General features: G+C 45.6%; 1 protein-coding gene across 5 annotated transcripts in view; it reads left to right on the top strand.

Moving 5' to 3' along the window:
• LOC137617202 (platelet-activating factor acetylhydrolase-like) overlaps positions 1 to 6,000 on the top strand; it is a 154,171-nt gene that overhangs the window by 1,927 nt on the left and 146,244 nt on the right. Inside the window, exon 2 of one of the 5 annotated variants that reach the window (XM_068347109.1) lies at positions 5,334 to 5,374. The exons of 2 other annotated variants lie outside the window; for them this stretch is intronic. The gene's annotated coding sequence lies outside the window, so the exon portion shown is untranslated. Of the gene's footprint in view, positions 1 to 5,333; positions 5,390 to 5,416; positions 5,532 to 6,000 lie in introns of those variants that run through there. 2 more of the 5 variants (XM_068347108.1, XM_068347111.1) reach the window with 2 other exon arrangements.

The following is a 6,000-nucleotide window of genomic DNA, read 5'->3' as shown; positions in this document are numbered from 1 at the left end:
GAGGGCATGACTGGTCATAGTCATTCCCTCATATCAAGTGTAGTTTTTGGGCTCCTCTGAAGTGGGTGAAGTTTGCCAAGAAGAGGAAGAAGAGTAAGTGGGATTCTTCACCTATGCTGATGTAGAAGTGATATGCCCAGGGCATTGCCACTGCCCTGTCAGCAGGAAACCCTTTGAAGATTTCGGCCATCGCTGTGACTTCTGAGATATTGTTTGCTGTGTCTTCCCTATCTCCTGCATCACTGGCTATTATTATTACTTCCTAAGCTTCAACCCTATTTGGAAAAGCAAAATGCTATAAGCCCAAGGTCCAACAGGGAAAATAGCTAGAGGAATTGCAAGTCCCTGTGCTTGGCCAGAATGGATAGATAATCTGCAACAACAATGTAAAGGCACTACTGTAGTTGATGTGTCACTTGTTACTGAGGTCTCGTTTGCTGTTGGAGAGGTCCCTATGGCTTTTCCCCATGCATCATTGTAATTTTTGTCCTCCAAGATCTCACCCTGAAAACTGGCAACAAAAAGAAGAATTTGTGCTCCTCTTCTAGTTCTTCCTCCAGCCCTGCCTCGTTATTGGCTGATCCTTCTGACGCTGCTACTTTTGCTGTGAAGAAGCAGAATTTGTTGAAGACCGATCTGCAGGAATTACAGGAGACTATGACTGAACTCTCATTAGTTTGCATGAGAGAGGTGGTGTGGTACTGAGAGTTAACCAGTCCAGGAGACTGTCTTAGTACGTGGTACATGCACTCACACAGTCTCATACCAATCTGAGCATTCTCATTGTCGGTCGATATGAAGGGTGCCGCTCTTCCCTTCCTTTCTTGGACAATTGAGGTAGCGTACACCCACCTTGGTTTCTCTACCGGAGGATGCTATGGTACCTAAGGGGGAGAAATTTGCTCATGGTGAGGTGAGAGGGACAAGTGATCAGTCTTCGCATGATCGGTCTATTGTGATAATTGTGTATTGCAAGGCGTTGTCAGTGCGGCAGACCCTGGTGCTTCCCCTATCCCCCGTGGGGAGTGTAGTTCTCTTACCGCGCAACATCAATTGTGATCTTCTTTGGGGCTTTTGGGTTCCCCAAGGAAGAAACGGCTGTTAGAGATTTTGAATCTTAAGGCTTAGCAGGAGTGCACTGCTGCCTCTGCAGAGGTCAGTATTGACCTTCCCCATTGAGTTGCTGGAGGGAAGTCCATTTCAATGAGTCTCGTGCTTCATGTGGATACTTCCTCCTCTATTCCTCATCCACCTGAGGAATTACACCTGAGAGCAAGTCCTGCTGGTTCTCTTTGGAGTTTCAACATGGTGCGTCTACCCCCTCGGGAGTGAGATCGAGCGCTGAGGTACCACGCAAACCTCAACCCCCACAAGAATGGACGACATCAGCGAGAAAGGTTTTCCTCTCATGAGTGGGTGCATGACCTGTTACTACCTTGTACTAGCTCTCCGCAGCTAGGCTCTTTGGAGCATTCTGGTGTTTGTGACTGGATGACTCCCTGGAGTTGGAAGGGCCTTTCAGCATGCCCCTCAGGCATCATGAGTCTCTGTGAGTCTCGCAAGAGTGCCTTGGCTATTTGCCCTGTCAGGGGTATGACCAGTTTGGTTTGGAGATCATTATAACAACAACAAACTTTCCCAATCAAAACAACCTTACATTGCTCGCCACCATCTGTAGGCGCGCGCCCACACCTGGGCACATGAAAGGTACAGGTGACATCCAAATTATCGGTAAGTGCTCTTGCAAGCGTTCGTGCACCTGCTCGTGGAGCTCAGTCTCATGAGCAAACAGTTCATGATCTGGTGGCAGACGTGCACACTTCAGGTTCCCCCTCATTCCCTTTTCCTTTAGTTAACTACGTTACTGCGGTGCACACTTACTCAATCACCAGTTCAAAGGTTTTTAAAGGCTACTCATGAATGGCAGAGGTAAGGGACAGGGACATTGCCCTATCAAGTAGGACAATGCCCTAGAGACTGACCATATGTAATATGATCAGCACCCAAGGCCCCTCTTCACCCAAGCTAGGACCGAGTAGGGCCAGGCAGTGGCTGTTAATGACTCAGCAGATAGACCTACAGGCTCCCCAAAACCCCCCATCCTTAGCTTACAAGGATGTTAAGGTTGCAGCAACCAAAGGAACTCACAAGTTTGAGAGGGACTCGAACCCCAGTCTGGCAACCACCAAGCAAGGACGTTACCAATAGGCCACCACAACCCTAAAAGTGTGACTCCAGGGCTGGCCATCCTAAGCCTGGTCCCATATGGGAGAAAGTGAGTGTTATCCCAGTCAAAGTAACCAAGAAACGGAGGAGACGGGCAGTTTATGCCTCCTCTGGGAGATACCCTTCACCCAAGGCTATAAGGGAGGTCTTGTTCACGGACAATTAGCGACTATTATCTGTCGAGATGGTCCATGCTGTTGCTCTCATCAAGCCCCCGCAAACTTGGCAACCTGTGGAAACACCTCAGAAGGAGGTTGCTTTGTGTTATAGCCTCCTCCTCAAAGCCTTGAGAGTGGAATGGTTTGAAGTCTCTTCCAAAGAACAGGGGATTGAAGGTCGTTAATAACCCAGCTCTACAGAAGAGTTTTCAGGATGCAGTGGCAACTCTGTCGCTGCCTGAGACTCTGGATGCTCCTCCCAGGTCTCGACCTCATACTGAGATACAGGATGATGATCCTAACCTAACTCAGGCTCACATGGGTATGAGTTTGGAGTTGGATGAATCCTTTAATTCACACTCGGGCTACTCAGATGGTGTGTTACTTCTACTGGCTACTCCTAAAGCTCCTGCCACAAAGAAAGGGGAGTTAGACTATTCCTTTATGCAGGTCTTGACTTGCATGAGGAAGATTAATGGACTCAAGGAACCCACATACTTTCCTCTTGAAGGGAGAGACACTGTTTTAGACTTGTTGAGCCGTGCCCCACAACCTGGCAAGAATAGGCTAGAGTTGCCTTGGTATAAGATGGTGTCATGGTCCATTAAAAAGGTCATATCCCAGATAACAGATAAGAAGACTCTGTGAGGGCAAGCAACTTGTCTCGTTTACTTCCTCTGTCTTTCATCGGGTAAAGGAAGTACTACATCGTGCTCAATGGCGATCCTTCACCCATCCCTTTTGATCCGACAGTGTCCATACTGACACATTGTATGATGGTTGACAAGCAGGCATCTTCAACAGTTGATGTTTTCGGCTATAGATGCTGCTAACATGGAGAGAATTGCAAAGGAAATTTTACAAGCCTCTTCATGGATAGACTACTGGCCAAGCTACATTGGCTATCTGACGAGGATTTGTCGGACCCAGATAAACAGAAAGCATTCAAGAACATTTTGCTTTCCAGGGCTAGAGCACACAATGCAGCCAACTGGTGGGCTAACTGGATCTTGAAAAGGTGTGACACTGTTATTTCAAGATTCCAGAAGCAGGTGCCAAAGAGAGAGGCTCTTCGTCTTTGCAACTCGTCAGTTGCAAGTTCTTCCTTGTTCAACTTGGAAGACTTCGACGCAGTTGCAGAGCGATGGAGAAAGGTGAGTCAAGAGTCCCTTCTATATAGAGCTGTAACATCTCGTCCCTCTTCTTCGGCTCCAACTGCACCAGAATTGTCATCCTTGTACAGACATGCTCACATGAAGACGAACGTTGCTTTTAGGCAGTCCAGCGCCAAGAAATCCTTGAACCTCAAGCAGCCATTTCTTGTTAAGAGGGCTCGTGAAAGGGGTGGGAAGTGGTGAAAACGTGGACGCTTCCGCAATGGGGTCCATTCCTTCCTCCCTACCACTGGTGGGAGATGCCTGAGATGCAGGTGGCAGAGATTGGAGTTCCACAGGGCCAATCCTTGGATGGTCAAGATCCCCAGGGGCAGTGTGATCGAGTGCTGCATCCTGTTTACCAGCTCTCACCCTCCTTTGACACATCATCCAGTGGTGTCATCTTCCTTGATAAAGGGATCAGCAAAGGATCTTGCCCTTCCGGCAGAACTCCAGACCATACTAGAGAAGGGCACTCCCGAGGAGGTCGTCAACAGGTCCCCCTGGCTTCTTCAGTCAACTTTTTCTTGTCGAGACCATGTCTGGAGGCTGGAGACCAGTCACAGACCTCTTGATCTGGAACAAGTTTGTTCTTGGGACTCCATTCAAGATGAAGACCACAGACATGCCTTAAGGAAAGACCTTAGACTGAAAGGAGTTGACATGTCCTTCTCGATGGTCTCTTCTCATTCGATCTTTCGAGCTTACTTGTTTGGTTGGGTTAGGTCCTTATGAACTTTTGAGTCAAGATTGCAACTCAACTCTCAAGACCGTCTTCCCTCTCGCATTTGCCTCTACAAGAGGGTTAATGAGTTGTATAGTCTCTCGTACTACATCGTCCATTTAAGGGGAAAGGGGCAAGTAACACTCGGCTTCGTCCCAATGTTTATTGCTAATGCTCAAAATCCGGCTGTAGCGGACTCTACTCTAGGTTCGGTCCCTTCCACATTTTGAGCATTTGGGAAATAACTGATGATCTTGACCATCTCTTACTATGTCCTGTGAGAGCATTAAGGTTCTATCTCAAGCATACAAAGAGAGCTTGCCCTCATGTCAAGCCTCTGCTTGTGCGTACGGGTAGGTTTAAAAGGATTACCAAAAACAGTTTCCTCTTGGATTCAGCAGGTCATTGACCACACTCTTGATATTCACTCTACCCAACAGAGTAGAAGACCCAGAACTCATGACGTCAGGAGTATAAGCATGTCCCTGGCATTAAAGAGAAACTTCTCTGTGGCGCAGGTGCTCCAAGCAGGCGTGTGGAAGAGGCAGTCCACCTTTACCACCTGCTACCTAATTATATAAACATAGTCCTTTTAAGTAAATTGTTCCCACCTCAACTACCCACAAGTCCAAGTTCTAAGGCCAGAAGTGAGTATCTAACTGACTGACAGGTGTGCCAGAGTTACCTGCCACCAGTTTTAACTATCTCATATGATTTTCCAAAGCCTTTCCAGCATTGCTAAAGTGATACTCCTATTAAAAAATTATTCCTAGATATAAAAACCAGTCTTTAGATCATAATCTGACATCAGCCTTCCCCACATATTCCCTGGTGCTGACTAAATGGTGTTGGGGTCTCAACAAAGGGAGTTACCTTGCCACTCATCTACTTACCTCTAATTTACTAACCTGTCACCAAACTTCAACTACTATGTCTGGTTGGTGCCTAGAATAATCTTGTATAACTGATTCTGGTTTTTATGTCTGAGAAAAATGCATATTATTTTTAAGATTCTCTGTCTTCCTTGTTTAAAACAGCAGTTGTAGTTAACACTCAGCATTTTCCTTTCAGGTTATCTGTATGTGATCTACTGAAATGTAGCTGCAGTGGTGGTGGGTAGCATTAAGGTATATGCTAATCAAAGAAACATTTTCTGTGGGAAAGAATTTTATTTTTATTACATAATGGTATAGTACAGCATGCGGTCTGGATAACCACTATGCTTTTAACATAACACACATATCTGATGCTTGGTCCTTGGCTTTTAAAGTAAGTAGCTATCATTGATTTGATAGTAATGGCAGTTTGTCTTCTACTCACCTGAACTATCATCTGCCAATAAATTTAACTGCAACAACTTGCTTCTAATTTGATTTACTCTGTAATCCATTTTCATAAGTATGATACACACATACAAGCCTAAATAACATAAGATTATTATATAACTGTGTCGGTAAATAAGTCAATAGTGTATTCATGTTGATTAATGATAGATCTGGACCATTGGGTTGTTCAGTTATTGAAGTACGGGTACAAGATTCCTTTCGGTCAACATCCACCAATATTGAATAATCCAATAGTGTTCATTTCATACCAAGAGTCGTTAGAGAAGGACAGAGCTCTTCAGGCAGAGTTAGAAGAACTGGGAAGAAAGAGAGCAATCAAATCAGCTTCACTTTCGTTCACTAGTTTCTACAGCCTTATGTTTGTCTTCAGAAAGGCATCCAGTTCTTTAAGA

The sequence above is a fragment of the Palaemon carinicauda genome, chromosome 23 (genome assembly GCF_036898095.1).
Source record: "Palaemon carinicauda isolate YSFRI2023 chromosome 23, ASM3689809v2, whole genome shotgun sequence".
Classification (NCBI taxonomy): Eukaryota; Metazoa; Arthropoda; class Malacostraca; order Decapoda; family Palaemonidae; genus Palaemon; species Palaemon carinicauda.
Note: the sequence above shows the minus strand (reverse complement) of the source record. Positions and strands in the feature narration are given on the sequence as shown.